This window comes from Euphorbia lathyris, chromosome 9 (genome assembly GCF_963576675.1).
Source record: "Euphorbia lathyris chromosome 9, ddEupLath1.1, whole genome shotgun sequence".
Lineage (NCBI taxonomy): Eukaryota > Viridiplantae > Streptophyta > Magnoliopsida > Malpighiales > Euphorbiaceae > Euphorbia > Euphorbia lathyris.
The window spans coordinates 48,811,049-48,838,583 of record NC_088918.1 but is presented as its reverse complement, the minus strand read 5'-3'; the positions used below and the strand labels follow the sequence as shown (position 1 = coordinate 48,838,583).

The following is a 27,535-nucleotide window of genomic DNA, read 5'->3' as shown; positions in this document are numbered from 1 at the left end:
TCAAGTGACACAGAACATGCTATATGTATATTCAAGTGACACAGATAGCAACAGGTTTATAAACATGCTCATAGTTAGTTCTAGCTCCCTAAACAGAACATCAACCATAAGCTTCATAGCAATACACATACATAACCCATGTTTATCACATACTCATGTCTGACTATTGTATACAAACGAATTCGGTTCATGGCAATTCCTATACACAACCCTTTATAAACATACTCATGTCTGACTAAGGCATACAACAACATCATACATGCAACCAACATAACAATACATGTACTAAACAAGTTAAAGAAATCTTCCCATATGTTGTAGGCATGAAACCATATCTTCCATATACTTTAGCACTCTTATTACCCTTGCAAATAAAAAGAGCAATATCTTCCTATATGTTGTAGGCATGAAACCATCTCCTTCATACACATACTCATTTCAGCCCTTGCATCATTATTTCACTCAATGAACATTCATAGCATAAGAGTAAGACCAATCACAATATATACAATGGACATATAACATGCTATAGATAAAGTAGAAATAATATAATGATGAAGTGAGCACAGTAATGAAAGGCATGATACTTGAAAGCTCCTTTACTATGTACCTGCCACTTGGATTATACAGTTCATGATGAAGTGAGCATAGTGATGAAGTGTATGATACTATCACCACAAGCTTAGTCATAAACTTGTGTTGTTAGAATCATATAACTTTATCACCATGTTAAATACTTTTCCATAAGCATAACAAGCCAAGTGACACGATACATAGTGATGGAGATTTAGTTGACCATATGACTATGGTTCACTGTGGTGACTATGCTTCATACATGCAAGCTTCATAGCAATACACATACACAACCATTGTTTATCACATACTCATGTCTGACCATTGTATACAAATGATTTCAGTACATGGCAATTCCTATACACAACCCATATGTTGTAGGCATGAACATTATTTCACTCAATGAATATTCATAGCATAAGAGTATGGCCAATCACAATACTAAACTAAACCGCAACATGCTTCAAACAGTTCCAGCTTCCTAAAAAAACATAAATCATAAACTCGAATCGCTTTTACTATGTACCCGCCACTTGGATTGTACAGTTCATGAAAAGTGAGCACGATGATGAAGTGTATGGTTCTAACACCACAAGCTTAGTCATAAACTTGTGGTGTTAGAACCATATAACTTCATCACCATGTTGAATGTTTTTCCATAAGCATACCAAGCCAAGTGACACGATACATAGTGATGGAGATTTAGATGACCATATGACTATACTTCACTGTACTCAAGTGACACAGAACATGTTATATGTGTATATTCAAGTGACACAGATAGCAACAGTTGACTATATCATCATACTTCACTGATTAAGTTATATACAAGTAGCACTAAGCATGTTCATAAACATACTCATAGTCAGTTCTAGCTCCCTAAACAGAACATCAACCATAAGCTTCATAGCAATACACATACACAACCATTATTTATCACATACTCATGTCTGACTATTGTATACAAACGAATTCAGTTCATGGCAATTCCTATACACAACCCTTTATAAACATACTCATGTCTGACTAAGGCATACAACATCATACATACAACCAATATAACAATACATGTACTCAACAAGTTAAAGAAATCTTCCCATATGTTGTAAGCATGAAACCATCTCTTCCATCAGTCGTCCTATATACTTCAGAACTCTTACTATCCCTGCAAATAAAAAGAGCAATATCTACCTATGTCAGCATCACCCACAATAGCATCACGAAGTATATATTGCCCTATGTTAAAAAAGATAAAGACCAGAGATCTAACCTTTTCAACGATATAATAGATATCGTTTCCAACTGTTGAAATCAACATACACAAGAGTAAATCGGATGAGGAAAAGGAATAGTAAGGAACAATGACACTCTAATACATCCAGGAGCGAAGTAAATATGGCTTACCATTACCTTGTTTCGACCCAGTGAGAAAGCAATCGGCCGTAGATAGCCAACGAGAGGGGTGAGAGAGATGAAGATGAGCTACATGAAACCTAGTTAGGGATTTAGAATGAGAGAGGGGTTTATATATGAGCTGAAATTTCAGTCAAACCTATTAAGCGCGATAAATTTCGCATCATTTTTCATTGGCCGCGTAAGTGAAAATTTCATTGCCGCTTTTTTTTTTGTTTTCCGCAAACAATGACAGTAATTATAACTAATGTCATCTGATGATTAAGTAAATTTTGACTTAAACATGCGCTTTTTATAGATGACAGAATTGTGTCATCGGAAGGCCATATTTGAATTGAGCTGATTTAAATTTACGCTTTCAGATGACAAAATTTTAATATACTATCACGAAAAATAATCAGACGACACGAAAATAAATCTCTGTCATGTATCTTGTGTCATGTGAAAGAGAAAATGACATAGTGAGAATTGATCTTTTGGGTCAAATTCTCTTCAAAACTGGTGGATTTCGGTTCGAACTAGTGGGATACCACATTCTGATCACTTCAAATCTCTTGCTGCATGGGTCCAGGTTGCTGCTTAAGTCACAATCACATGTACGTCGATCTACTTTGCACCAAAAACTGGAAAAGAGTTTCATAGGTAACTTCTGAAGGGTTTTTAAAGCCCATCCCTACTGCCTGCTACTTATTCTTTTATACTTTCCTTTTTTCCCTTATTTTCTGCTTCGAACACGTAAAACAGAGGGTCTGCCTGAAAGGCAGCCCTCAATCGAAGACTTGGTCTTCGATCGGGGAACCATGTTACCGATCGGGGACTTCCTTAGATCAGTAACAGGGAACAAATGGCCAGATCCATGTTTTCTGTCTGGGTAGTTTTGGTTTCAATTTCGAAGTTTATTATTTTTGCCTTTTATAAATAAGGATAAAAGCAATCCCGGGTGTAAGGGTATTTCTATCATTTCAACTAAATCTATTTAGATGAATGGACTAGGCTTCAGAATAATTGCATGTTGACGTGTTAGATCTTAGGAATAAATGAGTCCTATTTGATCGAGTTCGGCATTGTAATTAAATCTGAAAGATGGGTCCCAATGTCCCACGGCTAATGTTTATTGTCTTGTAGCACTATGCCATTTTCTCTTTCACATAACACAAGATATATGACAGACATTTGTTTTCGTGTCGTCTGAATGTTTTTCGCCACAGTATTTTAAATTCTGTTATCTGAAAGCATAAATACAAAGAACCTCAAATTAAATGTGGCTTTACGATGACACATGTCTGTCATCCCATAAAAACCTGATTTTAACTGAAAATGTACATCAATTTTAGATGACACTTATTAAATTATACTGTCATTAAATCAGAATCTAAATTTTTCGAACTTTCGCGGGCGGAGCAAAAAGTACTCAGAATTTTAACGCGCCCAAATTTTTATAGGCCATATAAAAGGAGAGTAAAAACCTAATTTCTTCTGCTTTCTCCAATTTCTCATATCTATCTCCCTCCTAAAGTCCATCTCACCTTGCACCCTCCATCTCCATCTTCATCTCTAGAATCTGGAATCGTGTCTAGCATCTCAAAAGGTCTTCTTCTCCAGCCATTCTCAACTCCATCTCATAAGTATTGTTGGGGTTTATCTTTTTTATCTTACTAATTCCATAAGTTTAGGGGTTTCTCTTCACTTTGTGAAACTCATCTTTCTTATGGCCTCGCAACTATATATGATTCACTTTCCTTTTTCTTATTTGTGTTATATCTAATTTTTAGGGTTTCTGCCTTAGGGCTTGATTGGATGAAGGGTAGGGAAGGGTTAATAAAGGAAGGGTAGAGAAGGGTAAGGAAAGGTAGAGAAAGGTAAGGAAATGGAAGGAATGGTAATTTCTAACCCTTCCAAACCCACCAAATTGGAGAGTTCAAAATTGGATGCAATTTGTTAAAAAGAAACCCTTCAAAACCCCTCCAAACCTTTACCCTCCTAAGTTTTTTATGTTCCAAACATGGGTTTGTAGAAACCCTTACTAACCCTTCCTCCTCCCAAACAAGGGTTTCTATCAACCCTTACTAACCCTTCCATTACTAACCCCTCTAAACCCTCCATCCAATCAAGCCCTTAGAGGGTTCTGCATAGAGAGTAAAGAGAAAGGATTTTGGGGCTATCCTTTAGGTTCTGGTCTCACTCCTGAAGCTGCAAAGGCAAGTAATTTTGTACCCAAGACTTGTTGTTATCAAGTGATGTTCCCTTGTGTCATTTGATTGGATGCACCCATATTAGCACATAGCAGTTGTCTATCTATGGAGTGTGTATATGTTTGATATTAACTTTAAATTTATGATATTCGGAATAACATAATAAATATTATATGTTTGTTGAATTTAAGTGACATCTTGTATGTTTGTTGAATGTAAGTGATATAATTGAAATTATTGATATAATTGAAATTATTATTCTTTCCAGAGGATGACAAGGAAGCAATAGGTCATCGCATGGCTTTAGTTTTTTGAAAATAATTAGTTGGTAGTCTGATATGCTGCCACTATAAGAATATCGAGGCCATCCCATTTGCAGTTAAACTAGTGCTTCCTAACCACTGTCTTAAAGCAAACTTTGTTTCTTCAAATGATTTGTCTTCAATTTTTTCATTAGTTCACTCAAATTTATGGGTATTGATGCCTTTCAATTTGCTAAATTTCTTATGCAGATATTGGCTATTTGTTTGTTGTTCGAAATGGGTAAAGGAAAGAGTTCATTTTGGTACCCTTATTTGATCCATTTGCTACTTTCAGTGAATTTGAAAAGCAGGCTTTGCAAGTTCAGTTTGTACTTTTTTTAAGTTCTTTGGTCCACTTATATCTCTACCAAAGAGAGGAAGTGTTGTCACTTAGAGGAACTTCCTGATTTACCTCTTGCAGCCTATAATCTTCCTTCTCATGTCTTCTGTCAGGTGGTTGATGTCAAACTCCATATAAATTTTATCACTTTTATGAATTTCTATGTTATCTTTGGTTGTGCCCAAATGGAGTTTTTTTTTACAGCTTTTGGTTTTCAATTCTTGAGAATTGAACTTATTTTAAGTATTTTTACATTACCAAGAGTACATGAGTACTATATTGTTTTATGTTTGTGAAGGTTGAGGACCAATTGGAATGTAATATGATGTTGTTTTGTGGTTAAATGTGCAATCATTTTATTTTAATTATTTTCATTGACAGACAGAGGCAGATAATGATGAGGTTTATGCACAAGTTTCAGTCTGAGGTTGGTGTTTTCTAATTTTATATTTCCTTTTGATTATAAATTAAGTGAATGTTTCTTATTGAGACCATTATAGAGGCAAAGACAAACATTTTTCTTAATCTAATAAATATAATTAGACAAGTGAACCAAAACTATTTAAGGCAATAGCTTCATCGATTCATTTTACAATGATTTTAATGGTTACCAAATGGGAAAACATGCTCTTGTAGTTGATTTTTATGTTGGATTTTTGAAAAGGTTGTCTCCTTTCTCTTTTTTAATAACCTTGTAGTGTTTTCTAGTTTGGGGATGATTGAAATTTCTGAGTTGGAGTTGATCTTGCCTTGAAACATTGTTCTGTTCTGTGTAACAAAATGATCAAAAGTTCAACCAAGGGAAAGTTGAGGGGGATGGAGAAGAGGAGGATATGGAAGCGAGTGTGAAATCAACGACACCCCATATGTTCTGCAAAACCCTTACTACCTCAGATACTAGCACTCATGTAGGCTTTTCGGTCCCTCGTCGTGCTGTCGAGGACTGCTTCCCCCCTTGGTAAACGAAGTTCATGTGTTTTTATAATTTTTGAGTGATCATTTTCGGGTGCACTGCAACTTGGATCTCGCTAAGTCTGTTATTTTGTTGTTATGTATGTTGAATCACGTGAATTAGTTTTGTAGGATTATACTTAGCAAAGGCCTTCATAAGAGCTTGTAGCCAAGGATCTACACGGGTTTGAGTGAAAGTTTTGACACATCTACCGTGGTATGCATTAGAAAATTGCATATGTGCCTCTATCACTATGCCAAAAACCCCTTCAGATGATGGTTAAAAACCGTCATCCCGTAAGATATAAAACTGTCACGGGGCTCGCTGCAGTCTATTGATGATTCAGATGACGGTTATGTTCTGTCATCCGTAATAGCCTCACATGACAGCGACCAAATAGCGATATGTCATCTGACAACTACTTATATACGGATTATATCTAATAACAACTATCACGAAATATATGTTCTCATGACACCATTTTTAAATAATCTGTCAAAATATTAAGTTAAAATAGAGGTGTTATGTTAATGTTATGACAGTTTTTGTTTTCTCGACTGTCATCATAACGTAATTCACATGATATAATTTGTATTAAATTCTGTCGTTGGAACATAATTAGTATGACAATTTGTTATCAGTTCTGTATCGTTAGATAGAAAGTAAGATGACATTTTCTTATAAGAATTTTGTCATTGTTTTTTTGATTTTTACCTCTTCCATGAACCTGTATATATAACAAAAGTAGATTGCAAATAATGTGCAAATAACCTTTATATATAACAATAAACTTGTACATATGTGAAGATCACAATCCTAACCAAAGGTTTCTCATTACAAAACTAACATTTAACTATATAAGAAGCCTAAACACCTAAACCTTGAACCTCCTGACTTGTTATGCCCATTCTCTGCATGTTTCCTTCTATCCATTTGCTCCCTACAACATAAAATACACAAGTTAATTGAATGCTGATCTTAATGCCAAGTGCCTATATTGTGCCACACACTTTAATAGCCTAATTAGGGCCATTATATTTAATTCATATTGACATAAACTGAGGGTAAAAGAAATGGCTCACTAGAGATGCATGAAATTCTGATAGCTCATCAACTGTAGTTTATTGAAAATAAAGTAATTCCTACCATAGAGAGATATTTTCTGTTGAGATCGAGAGTAGACAAATAAAGTTAAAAATAAGTTAATAACAGAAGATCACAAGCTACCATGCACCAACCATATTTGTAGGCATATGCATAAAATTAAAGGCATATGATGAGGAGAAGAGAACTAACAGGTAAAGAGAAGTGAGCCTGTGTAAAAAGATGAGCATAGAGAGTTTATTAAATAATCCGAAAACAGCACCAGAAGCTCCCATGGAAAGAGCATTTCTTGGTAAAACTAACCATGAAACAAGGTTGGCTCCAACACCTGTAAAAATATAGCAAAGCCACAATGCAAAATTCCATTCCTCTTCTTCAACGAGTTTTCCTGTTGATGAAGAAAAGAGCGATTAGTGTTCAGTTATCTTATACAAAGAGCAGCCTTCTTGTTAAAAGGCGAACTCTAGTTAAAAAAGAATAATAAATCTTACCAAATATGCACAAGAAGAAAAGGTTGCTTGAAAGATGCTCCCTGAAGAAATTACAAGCCAGGATAGAGGAAATGATGAGTGACTAAATTCATACTTGCAGAATAAGTTTTTCTGCACAATCTTTGGAAAGAAGAAAGATCAATTTGACATCTCCACATCCTTAACAAACATGACCACTTACCAACTGGCATGGCAGAATGTTGCTGTGACAAACTGATACCAAGTAGGCCAATTATGATACAAGTACAAAGATTTGATGCCACAGAGCTTTGCAAAACAAAAAAACAAAATAACTAATATCAGCTTTCTCTAGTTAACCATGGCAATCACCCTTAAAAAAAGACCTTAGCTGTGTCAACAAGATAAGCAAAAGTATATTCAAAACCTATGCTCACAAATAAAGTTTTCCATACGGCCAAAAATTAGCCTCAAAACATATTCCAAGACTTATTCTGTTTCTTAAAGAGAAACATGAAAATGCAGATATGATACATGTAGGAAACAAACGAGGGTTACAGAAAAAACTGAATTGAAATTGAGAATGGAAATAGAACTGTGCCGTGGCGGAGGCCACTGCCTTGAAAGCGATTTCGACAGACCGAGGTGCAATCTGTAATTTCGGTTGCTCTCCAAGGTTAACATAGAAACCTTCGAACTTGTGCACTCAAAGTCGAAGATGATGGAACAACAAGAGTGTATCTTTAAATGCCCAGAAAGTTTGATTAAAGAGATTAGATGAAAAAACTGTGTGTAGAAAAGCTGGAAACTTATTGTATTTATAGGCCACAGAAATATGAACGTTAGAACGTTCATATACACATTAGAACGTGGAGTGAGACCAGGAGATAAATAAGGTTCCGTTTTTTACTAATTAAAATGCTGAAGAAAAATTCAAAGAAGTTGAAACGGATAAAAAATAAAATAAAATTCGGGCCCAGTCCAGTCGGGACGGGCGGGCGTCGCGCGAACGAGCACGCGCGCGCGTGTGGTATATTTGCTAAAAACCACTTAACACAATTTAAAGGCTTCTAAAGCCCAATTCTATATATACCCACTCAAAGGGTTATAAGTTTCCCATGTGGGATTGTAAAAGTGCTCTTGAGAGCAAAGTGGTTAAAGACAAATATACCCCACACTATCAAAGCCATTTTTATTCAACACACCAAAGCTATTTTCTAACAATCCCCCACAAATGGCTTTATAAAAACAATTTTAAAATAGCACAAAGAAGATAATTTTCTGGGCAAATAAAAAGAATATGGTAAGGTTACGAAGAACTTAAGTATCAATGTCTTTCGATTGAATTGATACGTAGTGAGATGAGGCAACATGGTGACGTTTTGGAAGTGAATTACTCTTGAACTTCTAAAACTTCATATGAGACCCCCACAACACGTAAATAACCTTAAAAACTTTTACTGTTCCGCGATAGTACATTACAACGCTTTTGAAGGCCATGCGTACACCTTGGTTCTCATGAGTGCTCTAGAAAGACTGCCTGAGTCTTTCATAGAAGGCGGCCCACCTCCACACTCAAGTAGGTGATCTCAAAATGAGATCATTAAGAGTTTCTCGTAACTCAACCTTCAAAACACATCCATCAGGTCCATTATCATGAACCACCACTTAATCGGGCTATGGATTACACACTGAAGGAAAATAGGCTAACGTATAGCAGCGAAAATATAAAAATTTTAACCTATTTCCATTAACCCCAAGATCCGTTAATCGTTATTTCATACAAAGAGGGATAAGAAGGAATACATTTTAGATGTTCTATCTACCGTTGCAAACGAAGTGCCCACAACTATTACTTCGAGTTCCCGAGCACAAAACAAAACAAAGGAAGATCAAGTTAGAATCAACCGTTTATAACAACCAAAGTAGATTGTCTCTAATTAATCAACACAAGATCAAGGATAAAGAGAAAGAGATGAAAATCAGTTGAACGGATGGAAGCGGTGAAAACTCGTCCTCGGTTAGGGGGGTTCGAATTCTCTCTCCTCAAATTCAATAGTGGATATCGAAAATCCTTATTAGGGGGTTATTTATAATCACTTGTATCTAAACCCTAGTTAGATAGAATTAGGTTACTTAATAGGAATTCAATTTGGAATAGAATTCTTAATCATTATCTATTAATATATCTAAATATAAAAGATAATAATGATAACCTTATTGGATAATAATAGGAGTAATATAATCTAATTAAAACTCCTAACTTATTTATCCTTTAATTAATTTAATTCATAATCCTAATCTAATTAGGATTTGATAAAATCAAATTAATTATTTATGTATCTAATATACATAAATTTCGACCCCCATGGTAATTGGGCCTTATTGGGCTCAATTGGGCTTCCATCAATTAATTAACATATGTCCCTCTTTTGGGTTCCAAGTCTTATGTGTGACCCATTAGGTTCTTATCGCTTCTAGCCGTATGCAACGTTATTAAATAATTTTCAAAGAATTATATTTAATCTCTGCATAACGGAATGATGTACAGATTATATGATTAGCAAGTCCGTAATCATTCCCCTAGAGCTATAAGAAGACATGTTGATTCTGTCGTTGACCTTTCCGTATTAGTTACGGTATAATTCGATCCTTTATCAACTACGTCCTTGAACTGAATCTTATGACTATGGGTGATGTCAAGTCACATATAGTGAAACGTTCGTTTTACTTGTTCTGGCCGAGTCAACTCCAATTAGATAGGTTAAGAGAAATCTCATTTCAATCTCAATCTATCACCTTGCAAGGATTTAGAGTCAAGACTTCCACAAGCGATCCATGGACATATCTCCCATTTATCGGGAGTGATAAATTCTCAATCCAATGTATAACGATCCCGCAATCACTTCCTATGATACCCAACGTCTGCTGTTCACACCCCAGAGTCATCTCTGTTAAGGATCGTGTTACACCAGAGTCAAAGCGTCACATTCCGTAATCCAGAATACCAATTAACATTCCTTTGAGTCTGAGGATTATTTATACCTATTAATACCAATGAGATGAACATGTGACAAGGAAGAATCTACCCATCCTGTTATCTCAAGTCGGGTCCCCAATCCTAATGAACTACCTTTCATCGGATCCATGTAACTGTCCAGATATCTATATATATGAAGCTTGTGAGATCAGCTTTCTGTCGGACAGAAGACACTGTTACATGCAAGTCTTAACCGTGATATGTCAATCCTAAACATATTGCTTGACTTGGGGTGGTTTTAAGTTTATTAGTTTATTATAAAGTTTTGTCTCACTTCATGCTTGTATGAACACTTTATAATCACTTTAAACAAACTTACGGATTTCCTTTTATTAGACTTTATTTAGTGCTTAAAAGGGTTTTGCCTTTATATAGTTATAAAACATATATCTCATTAAAACAAATGATATAAAGAACACTTCATTTACATTAAGTCTGTATCCTAGAACAATTGTCTATAGGACACTAAACCCCAACATACTCCCACTTGGACTAAAGCCAATTGTTTCTACAACTTATCCCAGTAGATGTTAGATGACGATCATGTACTTTCTGGGTTAAGGGCTTTGTCAACGGATCTGCAACGTTGTCCTCTGTAGGTACTCTTTCTATTCTCACATCTCCTCTTGCCACAATTTCTCTTATAATGTGGTATCGCTTAAGGTAATGCTTCGATGCATTATGAGACCGTGGTTCCTTTGCTGGCGCAATGGCTCCATTGTTATCACAGTACAATGTAATGGGATTTACAATGTCAGGCACCACACCAAGTTCAGTAATGAAATTTCTAATCCAAACTGCTTCCTTTGCTGCTTCCGCAGCTGCGATATACTCTGACTCGGTCGTAGAGAAAGCTACGCTTCCTTGCTTGGAACTCTTCCAGCTAACCGCCCCCCCATTTAGGATAAACATGTATCCTGATTGGGATTTAAAATCGTTCTCATCTGTGAGATGACTTGCATCTGAAAATCCTTCTATTTTCAGATCCCCTTCTCCGTACACTAGGAACATATCTTTAGTTCTTCTCAAGTACTTAAGAATGTTTTTGACGGCAATCCAGTGCTCGTCTCCCGGATTTCCTTGGTAACGACTCGTTACAGATAACGCGAACGCTACGTCAGGTCTAGTGCATAGCATAACATACATAATCGAACCGATTGCCTTGGCGTACGGGACTACAGCCATGCGCTTCTTACCATCATCAGTTTTAGGACATTGATGTTTGTTTAACTTTACTCCATGTAGCATGGGTAAGTTACCTCGTTTCGATTCAAGCATGCTAAACCTCTTTAGCACCTTTTTCAATGTATGTAGCCTGTGAAAGATCAAGCAGTCTTCTTGATCTATCCCTGTAGATCTTTATGCCAAGTATATAAGCTGCTTCACCGAGGTCTTTCATTGAGAAGTTACCAGATAACCAAACTTTTACCGACTGTAGTAGAGCTACGTCATTTCCTATTAATAATATATCGTCCACATATAATATCAGAAATGCAATAGAGCTCCCACTTGCTTTCTTGTAAATGCAAGCTTCTTCGCTATTTTGTTCGAAACCAAATTGTTTTATGGTTTCGTCAAAACGCTTGTTCCAGCTTCTAGATGCTTGCTTGAGTCCATAAATGGATCTCTGAAGTTTGCAAACTTTGTGTGCATCCTTTGATATGAAACCTTCAGGTTGCATCATGTATACATCCTCAAGCAGGTTTCCGTTTAGGAAAGCTGTTTTCACATCCATTTGCCAAATCTCGTAATTATAGTGAGCGGCAATAGCAAGCATTATTCTGATTGATTTGGACATAGCCACAAGAGAGAAAGTTTCGTCATAATCAATTCATTGTTTCTGACGATATCCTTTCGCTACTAACCTAGCTTTGTAGGTGCTAACCTTTCCATCCATGTCAGTCTTCTTTTTGAAGATCCATCTGCACCCAATGGGTTTTATCCATTCGGGTGGATCAACCAAAGTCCACACTTGGTTGGTATACATGGAATCCATTTCAGAATCCATGGCTTTAAGCCATGCTTTAGAATCTGGACTGTTAAGAGCCTCTTCGTAGTTTTTGGGTTCGTCGTCTAACACGGGAACCTCATCATCATCTCCCACTAGAAAACCATATCTAATAGGGAGTTCACGAACTCTTTATGATCTACGAAGGGGTGGCACTTGAGTCTCATCTAATGGGACTTCATCGGGTTCCTTAACCGCTTCTGTTGTTTCAGTTGATGTTTCTTGTTCTTGAACTTCATCAAGTTCAATCATGCTTCCCTTTTCTGTGTCTTCGAGAAACTCTTTCTCTAAGAAGGTTGCGTGCTTGGATACTATTACTTTCTGATCATCTGGATGGTAGAAGTAATATCCCATAGTTTTCTTAGGGTATCCAACGAAGAAACATTTGTCAGATTTAGAATCTAGTTTGTCGGACGCGATGCGTTTGACATATGCTGAACAACCCCATACTCTCATGAATGAGAACACGGGTTTCCTACCAATGAACAATTCATATGGTGTGGAACTAGCGGATTTAGTTGGTACTCGATTTAGGGTGAAGAGGGCGGTTTCTAAGGCATAGCCCCAGAATGTCTTTAGAAGTAACGCTATGCTCATCATGGATCGTACCATATCTAATAGGGTACGGTTCCTCCTCTCAGTTACACCATTGTGTTGTGATGTATAGGGAGGTGTCTATTGTGAGCATATCCCACATTCAGTTAGATAATTCAGAAAATCATCTGAAAGATATTCGCCACCTTGATCTGATCGAAGTGTCTTTATTTTCTTTCCTAATTGATTTTCTACTTCATTCTTGAAGCATTTGAATTGCTCAAAAGCTTCGGACTTGTGCTTCATTAAGTAGATATAACCATATCTCGTATGGTCGTCTATGAAGCTTATGAAGTATCTGAATCCTCCTCTTGCTTGGACTGACATAGGACCACATACATCTGAATGAATGAGTCCTAGAGTGTCTGATACACGCTCACCTTTATTGCTAAAGGGTGTCTTTGTCATTTTACCTTTTAAACACGCTTCGCACGTTTCCAATGATTCATGATCAATTGAATTTATAAGCCCATCTTGATGTAGCTTAAGCATGCGTCTTTTGTTTATATGGCCTAAACGACAATGCCACAAGTAAGTTGAATTATCTAGCTTATGTCTTTTGGTATCAATTGCGAAAACAGAAATTTTGTCATCTAACACATAAATCCCATTTTGTGATATTCCTGAAAAATAGAAGATCGAATCTCTATAAAAATCGCAATGGTTTTCTTTTATTGAAATATGAAAACCGTCGTCAATGAGACGGCTAATAGAAATAATGTTACGAGACATTTGTGGAACGTATAAACAGTTCCTTAATTCTATTACAAGTCCAGAGGGCAAATTTAAAACATAATCTCCAATTGCGAGGGCGGCAACTCTTGCTCCATTTCCTACTCGCAAGTTTATGCTTCCTTTCTTTAATTCCTTAGTCTGGTTTATTTCCTGCATATTTGTACAAATATGAGATCCGCATCCTGTATCAAGTACCCAAGATTCAGACTGTGAAATTGTATTTATTTCAATATAAAACATACCAGATGTTGAAGTCCCGGCTTCTCCCTTTTTGAGGGTAGCTAGGTACAGCAAACAATTTCTCCTCCAATGCCCCATTTCACCACAAAAGTGGCACTTGCCTTTGGGCTTCTTTAATTCCTTTCCCTTTGTTTCGGCGAGCATTGCCTCCTTGCCTTTCTCAGGATGGTTTGGATCGGGAGATATCCCTTTCCTTTTCTTTGATCCTTCAATAGTAAGGCTTGGTATCTCCTCATTTTCTTTTATATTGGGCTCGACTGTCTCGAGCATATGTGCAAGCTCTTCAAGAGAGGTTTGCAAGCCACTCGCTTGGTAGTTCATGATGAACTGCGAGTAACTCTCGGGGAGGGAGTGAAGAAGTAAGTTCTCACTTAGTTCATGGTCCATCGCATTTCCAATACTAGAAAACTTGGTGATAAGGCTAATCATCTTAGCACAATGTGCCATTACAGATGTGCCCACCTGCAACTTGCATCCATATAACTGCTTTGTTATTTCGAAGCGTTCGCACCGAGTATGATTTACAAATAACTCTTTTAGGTGCTTGACCATGGAATAGGCATCCATATCTGAATGTAGTTGCCTTTTAACTTCCGGTGTCATAGATGTAAGTATGATGTCTCCTGCTTGATCGTCATCAGCCTTATGCTTCAAGTAAGCATAAAATTCTTGGTAGGGAGCATCATCCGTTGGGTAAGGGGGTATCCGTGTATCAAGTACATACCCTTTCCTTTCGAACTTCAAAACAATTTTGAGGTTATGAAACCAGTCGGTGAAGTTTGAACCGTTCAACTTGTTATCGGTAAGAATGTTTTGCAGATTGGTGTTAGTCATGATTTTAAGAGTGTTTTATTAAACCTGAGAGTGAGAAAGAGTAAACGTATGTTATTCATTTGCTTTAAAGTACATCAATCTAAAATTATAGGCCTTTTAGTTTATTTCAGATTGCTCCCACTATTTTTCCAAATTAATAGCCCTCCATATTAATTCGAAGAATTTCACAAATCCTTTAGTGAGCTAGGATCCTAACTCCTGAGATTTCGCCTTGAGTTTACTCAACAAGCTAGTCTCATTTGTTAGGTAGATTCATGTAATCAATCACATCGTTAATGTGATTCCTAGGTTATTGGGTTACTAACTACATTAGTAACTAATATGCTATTCATATTAATCCCAACCGTATTGCCTATTAGTTTATGAAAACATGAGTTTACTCATCCAATTATCATAATCTAATTTAAGTATTACCACATATTCATGAAAAATGGTTTTCGATAATTCAGGTGTTACCGTAAGACCCCGAGCTTGAGTTTACTCAACAACCCAAAGGCCCTCAGTACTGCCGGCTGAATTATAATATTAGGGAGGGGCAACCGATTTTAATAACTTGCTTATTTACTTAACTTTTTAATGAGGGATTTTATTTTAGGTCTCATAATCTAACTTAGTCTTGATTTGCTTTAGCATACATCAGACACATACATTGGCGTTATGGACATATCATCTAAATTATTCCGTCGAGCCAGAGACGGAATAAAAGGGCAAACCTAAGGAAATACTAACTATTACATATTTCTCTTTAGGTCCTCCGTCTTCTCCATGGCGCCTTGAAATTACATATTAATTTCTATACTACTAAAGAAAACTTCAATTGAATTGAAGGGAATTAGATGAGAGGAGAAATTACAATAGATAGTAGAAAGGCAGGACTCGCAGACCCTATTTTAAAAATACCAAAAGACTAAAAGAGGGTCCAAATATGTCCATAACTCCAAACATGCATAGACTCAATTAAATAAATTTAATTGGTTGATTACATAAGTATTTTATGTAATATTTAGGTTATTCACATTAACTCAACAAATTAACTTTCATCCAATTTTACTTCTAATAGTTTCGTATCCTTTTATATTAAACTTTTAGATTAATATAACTATACAAAACTTTTAATTATGCACGTCCCAATTATTTTGATTTTAATTCATTTAAACATTTTTTATTTACAAATAGGTAAAACAAACTTTTAAATAAATTTCATTCGATAATCAAAAGAGAAAACTATTAATTTCTGAAACATATACATATATATATATATTTAAAACTAGTTTTTAAACGATTTAAAACTAAGTGGATCTTGGCAGAAGCCCTGGTCGTCTGACCCGCCGCTGCCTTGCAACAGCGGCGGCCAGGCGCCGCGCGCAGTTGCTGCCGCGCGGCAGCAACCGCGACAGTAGTCGGGTCGCGCCGTATGGCACGACCCGAACTACTGTAATATATATTTTTTTTATAGTATATATATATATATATATATATATCAGTTTTAAAACAGTTTTAAAACGATTTTCAGAAAATAGGAAAAACTATTATAGATTTTTCGTTTTATCTTTTAGAATGAATAAAATTGATTTTATCAATCTAACCATAAAACTAATAGATTTTGTTATAATGATTATCAATCAAAATTATTAGGAACATGTGCATAACCTATTTTAATTAACAATTAATTAAAACTTATCTATCTTCTAGAACTAATTAATCAAAACAGTTTTGTTAATCAACCTAACTATAAATATTTATTCAATCTGATTGAAAAACTTCTAAATTTTTATATATGAAATAACGGATTTAACGCAGGCTCTGATACCAATGAAGGAAAATAGGCTAACGTATAGCAGCGAAAATATAAAAATTTTAACCTATTTCCATTAACCCCAAGATCCGTTAATCGTTATTTCATACAAAGAGGGATAAGAAGGAATACCTTTTAGATGTTCTATCTACCGTTGCAAACGAAGTGCCCACAACTCTTACTTCGAGTTCCCGAGCAGAAAACAAAACAAAGGAAGATCAAGTTAGAATCAACCGTTTATAACAACCAAAGTAGATTGTCTCTAATTAATCAACACAAGATCAAGGATAAAGAGAAAGAGATGAAAATCAATTGAACGGATGGAAGCGGTGAAAACTCGTCCTCGGTTAGAGGGGTTCGAATTCTCTCTCCTCAAATTCAATAGTGGATATCGAAAATCCTTAGTAGGGGGTTATTTATAATCACTTGTATCTAAACCCTAGTTAAATTCAATTTGGAATAGAATTCTTAATTAATCTATCTAAATATAAAAGATAATAATGATAACCTTATTGGATAATAATAGGAGTAATATAATCTAATTAAAACTCCTAACTTATTTATCTTTTAATTAATTTAACTCATAATCCTAATCTAATTAGGATTTGATAAAATCAAATTAATTATTTATGTATCTAATATACATAAATTTCGACCCCCATGGTAATTGGGCCTTATTGGGCTCAATTGGGCTTCCATCAATTAATTAACATCTGTCTCTCTTTTGGGTTCCAAGTCTTATGTGTGACCCATTAGGTTCTTATCGCTTCTAGCCGTATGCAACGTTATTAAATAATTTTCAAAGAATTATATTTAATATTTGCATAACGGAATGATGTACAGAGTATGTGATTAGCAAGTCCGTAATCATTCCCCTAGAGCTATAAGAAGACAGGTTGATTCTGTCGTTGACCTTTCCGTATTAGTTACGGTATAATTTGATCCTTTATCAACTACGTCCTTGAACTGAATCTTATGACTATGGGTGATGTCAAGTCACATATAGCGAGAAGTTCGTTTTACTTGTTCTGGCCGAGTCAACTCCAATTAGATAGGTTAAGAGAAATCTCATTTCAATCTCAAGTTATCACCTTGCAAGGATTTAGAGTCAAGACTTCCACAAGCGAACCATGGACATATCTCCCATTTATCGGGAGTGATAAATGCCCAATCCAATGTATAACGATCCCCCAATCACTTCCTGTGATACCCAACGTCTGCTGTTCACACCCCAGAGTCATCTCTGTTAAGGATCGTGTTACACCAGAGTCAAAGCGTCACATTCCGTAATCCAGAATACCAATTAACATTCCTTTGAGTCTGAGGATTATTTATACCTATTAATACCAATGAGATGAACATGTGACAAGGAAGAATCTACCCATCCTGTTATCTCAAGTCGGGTCCCCAATCCTAATGAACTACCTTTCATCGGATCCATGTAACTGTCCAGATATCTATATATATGAAGCTTGTGAGATCAGCTTTCTGTCGGACAGAAGACACTGTTACATGCAAGTCTTAACCGCGATATGTCAATCCTAAACATATTGCTTGACTTGGGGTGGTTTTAAGTTTATTAGTTTATTATAAAGTTTTGTCTCACTTCATGCTTGTATGAACACTTTATAATCACTTTAAACAAACTTACAGATTTCCTTTTATTAGACTTTATTTAGTGCTTAAAAGGGTTTTGCCTTTATATAGTTATAAAACATATATCTCATTAAAACAAATGATATAAAGAACACTTCATTTACATTAAGTCTGTATCCTAGAACAATTGTCTATAGGACACTAAACCCCAACACACACGCACTATTATTTGCCATAGGAATGGGAGTAGTATAGTGCATAACAAGGACAATATGGTTTCGTTTGACCACGAATGGTGTCCACCATATTTCCTTTACTCAACAGGCTTTAGTCCCATTCCCCTCGACGACTCAAGTACAACTCTTCTAGGTAACCCTTTGGTAAAAGGACCTGCTAGATTCTTTTCCGACCTCATATAGTCTAAGGCAATTACCCCATTCTTCAGTAGTTGTTTCAAAATTCCATGTCTAATGCGAATAGGTCTTCTCTTTCCATTGTAGACACTATTCTTTGCTGTACCGATAGCTGCCTGTGAATCACAATGCATTGAAATGGGTGCAGAAGAATTCCCCCACAATGGAACATCTACTACTAGAGCTCTCAACCATTCTGCTTCTTGACTAGCTAGTTCAAGAGCTATAAATTCAGATTCCATGGTTGATCGAGCAATACAGGTTTGCTTGGATGATTTCCAAGACACTGCACCACCACCTAGAACAAAAACATAGCCACTGGTGGAACTCACCTTATCATTGTTAGATACCCAATTTGCATTAGTATATCCTTCTAAAACAGTAGGAAATTTAGTAAAGTGCAAACAATAATTCATGGTACCCCTTAAGTATTTCAATAAGCGATAAAGTGCAGTCCAGTGTTCATTACTTGGACAGTGAGTATATCTACTCAATCTACTAATAACATAGGCTATGTCAGGTCTAGTATGGTTCATTAGGAACATTACACTACATATGATCTTAGCGTATTCCTCTTGGGAGACACTATTTCCTCCCTTATTACTTGTTAAATTTACACTAGGATCATAAGGAGTTCTAGTTGGAACTAGATCAAAACTGTTAAATTTTTTCAACAGCTTTTCAACATAATGTGACTGTCCTAATGAGAACCCATTTTCTGTCTTAGTAATTTTGATGCCAAGAATTACATCCGCTTCTCCCATGTCTTTCATGTCAAAGTGAGAAGATAGAAAGGATTTTGTGTCATTAACCATATCTAAGCTTGTCCCTAAGATAAGCATGTCATCTACATATATGCATATAATCACATAATTCGAATCACAAGATTTAGAATAGACACATGTATCCGATCCATTAACCACATACCCATTGGAAAGTAAAACACTGTTAAATTTTTCATACCATTGCTTGGGTGCTTGTTTCAACCTATAGAGTGACTTTCTCAATTTGCACACTTTGTCCTCGTGTCCAGGTATGACGTGTCCTTCTGGTTGGTGTACATAGATCTCCTCTTCTAAATCCTCGTTTAGAAATGCCGTCTTTACATCCATTTGATGTATCACCAGGTTATGAATTGCTGCAATGGCAATCAGAACTCTAATAGTAGAGATTTTAGTAACAGGAGAATAAGTATCAAAATAGTCAATTCCTTTCTTTTGACTATAACCCACTACAACTAATCTAGCTTTAAATTTTTCAATGGATCCGTCAGGCCTCAATTTTCGTTTAAATATCCATTTACACCTTATAGATCTAGAGCCTTTTGACAGATCAACTAATTCCCATGTATGGTTGGCCATAATGGAATCTATTTCACTCTTAATAGCTTCTTTCCAAAAATCATCATCTATAGAAGTGACTGCTTCTTTATATGTTTTTGGGTCTTCTTCTATTAGATAGGCAGACATAATCTCATCAGTAATGTTATCTGGATTTTCTAATAGAAAGGCTGAAATGAAATCTGGTCCAAAGCTATTTTCTATTCTTCTTCTTTTGCTTCTCCTAGGTTCAAAAGCAACATCATTTTCATTCTCATCCTGAGGTAGAGATGAAGCAGACACAATTGGAGTAGGAATAGGTAATGAAGTAGAAGCACTAGTTGTATCACACTGTTTGTCTTTCTTTAGGGGAAAGGTGTTTTTAAAAAACACTACATCTCTAGATTCACATATGCTATAGTCGTTTAGATTCATGAACCTATAAGCGGCACTATTTGAGGCATAACCAATGAAAACACAATCAAAGGTCTTGGGTCCTATGTTTGGCTTTCTAAAGGATGGAAATGCAACTTTAGCAAGACAACCCCAAACTCTCAAAAAGTTCAAATTGGGTGCAAAACCCTTCCACAGTTCATAAGGAGTTTTATCTAACTTTTTATGAGGAACCCTATTCAGAATATAACATGCAGATAAGACAGCTTCCCCCCACATGTTATCAGATAACCCAGAACTAATTAACATGACATTCATCATCTCTTTGAGAGTTCTATTTTTCCTTTCAGCTATACCGTTTTGTTGAGGTGTATACGGTGCACTAGTCTCATGTATAATGCCATTATTCTCACAAAAGGACTTAAGGAAAAAGGTTCCATACTCACCTCCCCTATCGGATCTAAGCCTTTTTATTTTCTTATCTAATTGATTTTCTACCTCTGATTTAAACTTAATAAACATATGCTCAGCCTCATCTTTTGATTTCAATAAATACACTTTGGTATATCTAGAGAAGTCATCAACTAAAGTAATATAATATCTTTTGCCACCTTTGCTAACAGAATTTTTAAAATCAGCCAAATCAGAGTGAATTAAACGAAGCAGTTCTGTACTTCTACTCTCAACAGGTAAGAAAGGTTTCTTTGCAAATTTTGCTTCCACACATATAGAGCATTTGGAGTTAATTTTAGAATTAGTGACATTTATAACATGCATATTTCCCAATTTTTTAATGGAAGCAAAATTTACATGTCCTAATCTATCATGCCACAAATCAATGGATTCACTCAAGTAAACAGAAGCAGATTTAGTTGCATTAATACCAACAGAATTCACATGGACAGTGTTCAAAATAAAGAGGCCATCAGCTAGGTACCCTTTTCCCACAAAAGTCCCATTCCTAGTGAGAATAACCTTATCAGCCTCAAAAATAATTTTTAAACCAGCCTTATTTAGCAAGCTACCAGAAATAAGATTTCTACGAAGAGCAGGCACATACATCACATTATTTAAAGACAAGCTTTTTCAAGAAGTTAACTTAATTAAAACTGTTCCTTTACCGACAACACCAGCAGTAGTGGTGTTTTCCATGTAGACGCATTCCCCATCAGCAGCATCCTCAAAGTGATTAAACAGGTCCTTATTTGAGCATAAGTGCCTTGTAGCTCCAGTATCTAGAACCCAGTCCGTTTTGTTTTCAACCAGATTAGCTTCAACCACAACGGCAACAATAATTTCTTCATTTTCCACCAGATTGGATTGTGGAGCAGCTCTGTTGTTTGGATTCTGATTGGTGTGTTGTTGGTTCTTCCTTTGGTAGCACTGAAATGCCTTGTGGCCAGGTTTACCACACACAAAACATTCCACTACTTTCCTCTTCTGAATTCTTCCATTCTTCTTGAAAGGCTTGTTCTGGTTTGAGCCTTTTTGGAATTTGGTTGAGGGTCCTTTGGTCCTGTCTTTTGGCACCACAACAGATTCAACAATATTAGCATTAATTGAAACAGATTTTGAGGAAAGTTGCTTATCTTTCATTCTATTTGCTTCTTCAGTTCTCATGTGGCTGACAAGTTCCTGGAGACTAAAGTCCTTTTTCTTGTGCTTCAGATGGTTTCTGAAATCACTCCAGGAGGGTGGAAATTTTTCCAGGAGGACATTGGCTTGCAGCAGATCAGACATTGTCATGCCTTCACCCAGAACTTCAGCAACTAGATTCTCATATTCATGAATCTGGTCAATGATTGGTTTTTCATCAACCATTTGATAATTGAGCCATCTTCCAACCACGTATTTACGTTTACCTGCATCATCAGACCCGTATTTTTCTTTCAGGGTATCCCAAATTTCTTTGGCAGACCTTTTATTGACAAAAATATCGAACAGTGGGTTCGACATATGATTTAGGAGATGACCCCTAACTGTTTTGTTGTCTTTTTCATATTTTGCAGAACGAGTGTCGTACTGCTGAACAATCAGAGACATGTCAGGACCATTTGGGTCAGAGGGTGGATCCTGGACAACAACATAGTCGAGTTCGAGCTGTTCAAAGAAAATCAGAATTTTCTGCGACCATCTTTTGTAATTAAGACCGTCCAGAGGTTCAAGTTTGGAGAGGTCAGGAAGAGATTTCGCAATTAAAGCAGACATGATTGCGAAACAGAGAATCGCTTTCAAATTGTAGGAAACAAACGAGGGTTACAGAAAAAACCGAATTGAAATTGAGAATGAAAATCGAACTGTGCCGTGGCGGAGGCCACTGCCTTGAAAGCGATTTCAGCAGACCGAGGTGCAATCTGTAATTCCGATCGCTCCCCAAGGTTAACACAGAAACCTTCGAACTTGTGCACTCAAAGTCGAAGATGATGGAACAACAAGAGTGTATCTTTAAATGCCCAGAAAGTTTGATTGAAGAGATTAGATGAAAAAACTGTGTGTAGAAAAGCTAGAAACTTATTGTATTTATAGGCCACAGAAATATGAACGTTAGAACGTTCATATACACGTTAGAACGTGGAGTGAGACCAGGAGATAAATAAGGTTCCGTTTTTTACTAATTAAAATGCTGAAGAAAAATTCAAAGAAGTTGAAACGGATAAAAAATAAAATAAAATTCGGGCCCAGTCGGGCGAACGAGCGAGCGCGCGCATGTGGTATATTTGCTAAAAACCACTTAACACAATTTAAAAGCTTCTAAAGCCCAATTCTATATATACCCACTCAAAGGGTTATAAGTTTCCCATGTGGGATTGTAAAAGTGCTCTTGAGAGTAAAGTGGTTAAAGACAAATATACCCCACACTTTCAAAGCCATTTTTATTCAACACACCAAACCCATTTTCTAACAATACATATAACTAGTAATTGATAGTTTGAACAGCTTCCGTTTCTAGACACGTTTAATCATATGCAAAACCTGGAAAACATCAATTTACACAGAAATATTCAAGAACATGAAAGTAAGATAGGAGGATATGACCTAAAAAAAGTGGTCTGCAACGAATATTCCGAGATTGAGAAGTATAATCCAGAAGATACCATTTGCACGCTTCTCAGGCTTCCTTCTATTTCCTGGCTTATCAAGTTCGAGTTGCCGTACCATATCTGGTTTAGATACAACAAACTATCTCTATTTTGGTTTCAGAAAAAGCGACATCGAAGAACTGACAGATATAGAGAAGTGAGCCTGTGTAAAAAGATGAGCATAGAGAGTTTTGCCATCTCTATTAAACATGTCCTTGCTCCTACTGCAAATGGTATGAAACTGTATGCTTTTTGTGTTTTATGGATATACATTTCATGATGCACATCTTGGCTTCCCTCACTCACATGATGCTCGAGGAACTGAGTGAGCAAACCAAGTTGATTTCTGTGACCCACATGAGTGCAATGGCATCAATAGCAATGGTATCAGGATGATTAAAGAGAACAAGAATTTACCTCTTCTCACATTCCTCCACAAGAGGCTCAACAGGAAGCAAACAACAGTCAGAATGAATCAAGCCCTTAATAAAATCTTCACGGCACCCCTTGTCTCTGCCCCTGATTTGAGTGGACTTGTTATGCTGCAATTCTGTATCAACCATCATTTGAGTATTAAGCTGAATCAGGAAACTTCTGCTTGTTACCACTTGACAGAGATTAAATACAAACTTAAATATGAGTACTAGAAACTGAATCTCCTTACCATGCATTTTTAGAAGCAACTTAAAAGAAAAACCAAGAAAGAAAATGATTGAAGGAAAAAAAGAAACTTCTGATTCCATAGGGAAGTGCCCCTTTTCCAAGCTAGAAAACCAGAAATCTATATCTTGTATGGGTTGTAACAGCAGTTCCTATGATTGGAACTATAAACTTTATGAAGCAACATCTTCAATTAACATCAAATCTCTTTACCTGTAAACTCTCCAACAACCCCACAATGGACAGCGAACATCTCTCATCGTTGCCGGCGCTGCATTCTCCACTTATTCGAATCTGGTTTGGCACAAAAGTAATAAGACTTTACTGAATACAGTCCTTTTTTTAAAGCAACCAGAAAACAACATCTTCAAACAACCGAAAGCTCATATCATCAGACATAAAACATATCAACTGATAGCACACAATTTATCAACTTATGTAATAAAATTTGTAATTTTGGTGAACAAATCACTTACTTCATTAATCTTATTTAATAAATATTTACCATCTCTTAGTTGAAATATAATAGTTAAGCAATGAAACTGTATTCATAGGCCAAACATTATTGCATGTAGACAACTCAACTTAATATGATTATTATTTTGTGAAATTGTATACGTCAATGAAAATAATGTTAGAAAAGGAAGGATTAAAAAAGCAAACCCTTTTTAACTTTTATTGAACAAAATGGTCAGGAGATAATATTTTGGAACTAAGCACTGGCAAGTAACTATTAATAATACCACATGTATTAGTGAATCTCCAAAATGATAGCTGTAGAACAAGTATACAAGTATCATAGTGGAAATGAAAAAAAAAATAGAACAGTGAAACTTAGACCTAGAGCCCTATGGTATAGTTCCAATGTAAATAACACAAAAATAGACATAGAATCTTCTCTGATCGTTATTGATAACATCCTAATATTATTTACGGGACTAAAAGGGAAATTGACCAAACGACCGTGTATCGAGGCAATCGGGAAAACTATGACGTATCAAGTAAGCTACCAAGTAGGCGGATCACATAGATTTCTCCACACGCTATCCGTAGTCAAACCTACAGGAGACCCGCCATCACATCTCCATCCGCCCCCAAAACGGCCGAGCCGATTCCCGATAAATGCAACTAATAATCCATTAATGAGCTAACGGCCATACTTGAATGAGATCAGTAACCGCCATTAATGGAGCATTAATGGAGACTTTCAGGTTACCAATGGTTACAACTACATGACTATAAATAGCTTGCATCCCAAGCTATTGAGGTACACATTCATGCTCTCCTAAACCCTACTTTGTGCTTACAGTTTATTCTATTATTTTATACTAACTTTGGTATCGGAGCTTCCCCCCACCGATCCCAACGGCGCCGCCCGCAGGGAAGGATACCGATCGAGAATTCACCACCAGTCATCAATTGGTGCGGTGAGCGTGGAAGTTCTAATCCAAAAAGGACTTAGTTCACAATCACAAACATGGCAAGTGGAGGGTCTAACCCCTCAACTGGAACCATAACACCATCAGTACCGCTTTCAGTTAATCCCCCGACAAGCATCGGCCATATTGATCCTGATCAACCAATCGTTCATAATGAAAGGGAAATGTTGTCAGATTATTTTTTGGAAATTTATGCAGATGCAGTGGGGAGTATGCATGGGCCAGTTATGGCGGGATGATTGAGGGCCTATCTGGAGAACCACGAGGTAGGTGGTGTTAGGGTTTAGTGTCCTATAGACAATTGTTCTAGGATACAAACTTAATGTAAATGAAGTGTTCTTTATATCATTTGTTTTAATGAGATATATGTTTTATAACTATATAAAGGCAATCCCTTTTAAGCACTAAATAAAGTCTAATAAAAAGGAAATCCGTAAGTTTGTTTAAAGTGATTATAAAGTGTTCATACAAGCATGAAGTGAGATGAAACTTTGTAATAAACTAATAAACTTAAAACCACCCCAAGTCAAGCAATATGTTTAGGATTGACATATCGCGGTTGAGACTTGCATGTAACAATGTCTTCTGTCCGACAGAAAGCTGATCTCACAAGCTTCATATATATAGATATCTGGACAGTTACATGGATCCGATGAAAAGTAGTTCATTAGGATTGGGGACCCGACTTGAGATAACAGGATGGGTAGATTCATCCTTGTCACCTGTTCATCTCATTGGTATTAATAGGTATAAATAATCCTCAGACTCAAAGGAATGTTAATTGGTATTCTGGATTACGGAATGTGACGCTTTGACTCTGTTGTAACACGATCCTTAACAGAGATGACTCTAGGGTGTGAACAGCAGACGTTGGGTATCACAGGAAGTGATTACGGGATCGTTATACATTGGATTGAGCATTTATCACTCCCGACAAATGGGAGATATATCCATGGATCACTTGTGGAAGACTTGACTCTAAATCCTTGCAAGGTGATAGCTTAAGATTGAAATACGGATTTCTCTTAACCTATCTAATTGGAGTTGACTCGGCCAGAACAAGTAAAACGAACGTCTCGCTATATGTGACTTGACATTATCCATAGTCATAAGATTCAGTTCAAGGACGTAGTTGATAAAGGATCGAATTATACCGTAACTAATATGGAAAGGTCAACGACGGAATCAACCTGTCTTCTTATAGCTCTAGGGGAATGATTACGGACTTGCTAATCACATACTCTGTACATCATTCCGTTATGCAAAGATTAAATATAATTCTTTGAAAATTAATTAATAAAGTTGCATACGGCTAGAAGCAATAAGAACCTAATGGGTCACACATAAGACTTGGAACCCAAAAGAGAGACAGATGCTAATTAATTAACGGAAGCCCAATTGAGCCCAATAAGGCCCAATTACCAAGGGGCGCGATTTTATGTATGTTGAATACATAAATAATTAATTTGATTTTATCAAATCCTAATTAGATTAGGATTATGAATTAAATTAATTAAAGGATAAATAAGTTAAGAGTTTTAATTAGATTATATTACTCCTATTATTATCCAATAAGGTTATTGTTATTATCTTTTATGTTTAGATATATTAATAGATAATGATTAAGAATTCTATTCCGAATTGAATTCTTATTTCAATAACCTAATTCTATCTAACTAAGGATTAGATACAAGAAAGATTATAAATACCGCTTTAGGGATTTTCGAAATCCAACCCTAGTAATTAAGCTAGAGAATTTCGAATTAAACCCTAGCAACAAGAGAGAGAATTTCGACCCCTAGCTCGAGGACGAGATTTTCCACCGCTTCCTTCCGTTCAATTGATTTTCATCTCTTTCTCTTTATCCTTGATCTTGTCTTGATTAATTAGAGACAATCTATTTTGGTTGTTAATAAACAATTGATTCTAACTTGATCTTCTGTTGTTTTGTTTTGTGCTCGGGAACTCGAAGTAAGAGTTGTGGGCACTTCGTTTGCAACGGTAGATAGAACATCTAAAAGGTATTTCTTCTTATCCCTCTTTGTATGAAATAACGATTAACGG

The 27,535-nt window shown here is 36.2% G+C and overlaps 1 pseudogene; it reads right to left on the bottom strand.

Moving 5' to 3' along the window:
- Positions 1 to 31: 31 nt before the first annotated feature.
- LOC136207367 (rhomboid-like protein 11, chloroplastic) lies at positions 32 to 23,451 on the bottom strand (annotated as a pseudogene).
- Between the last annotated feature and the right edge of the window lie 4,084 nt (positions 23,452 to 27,535).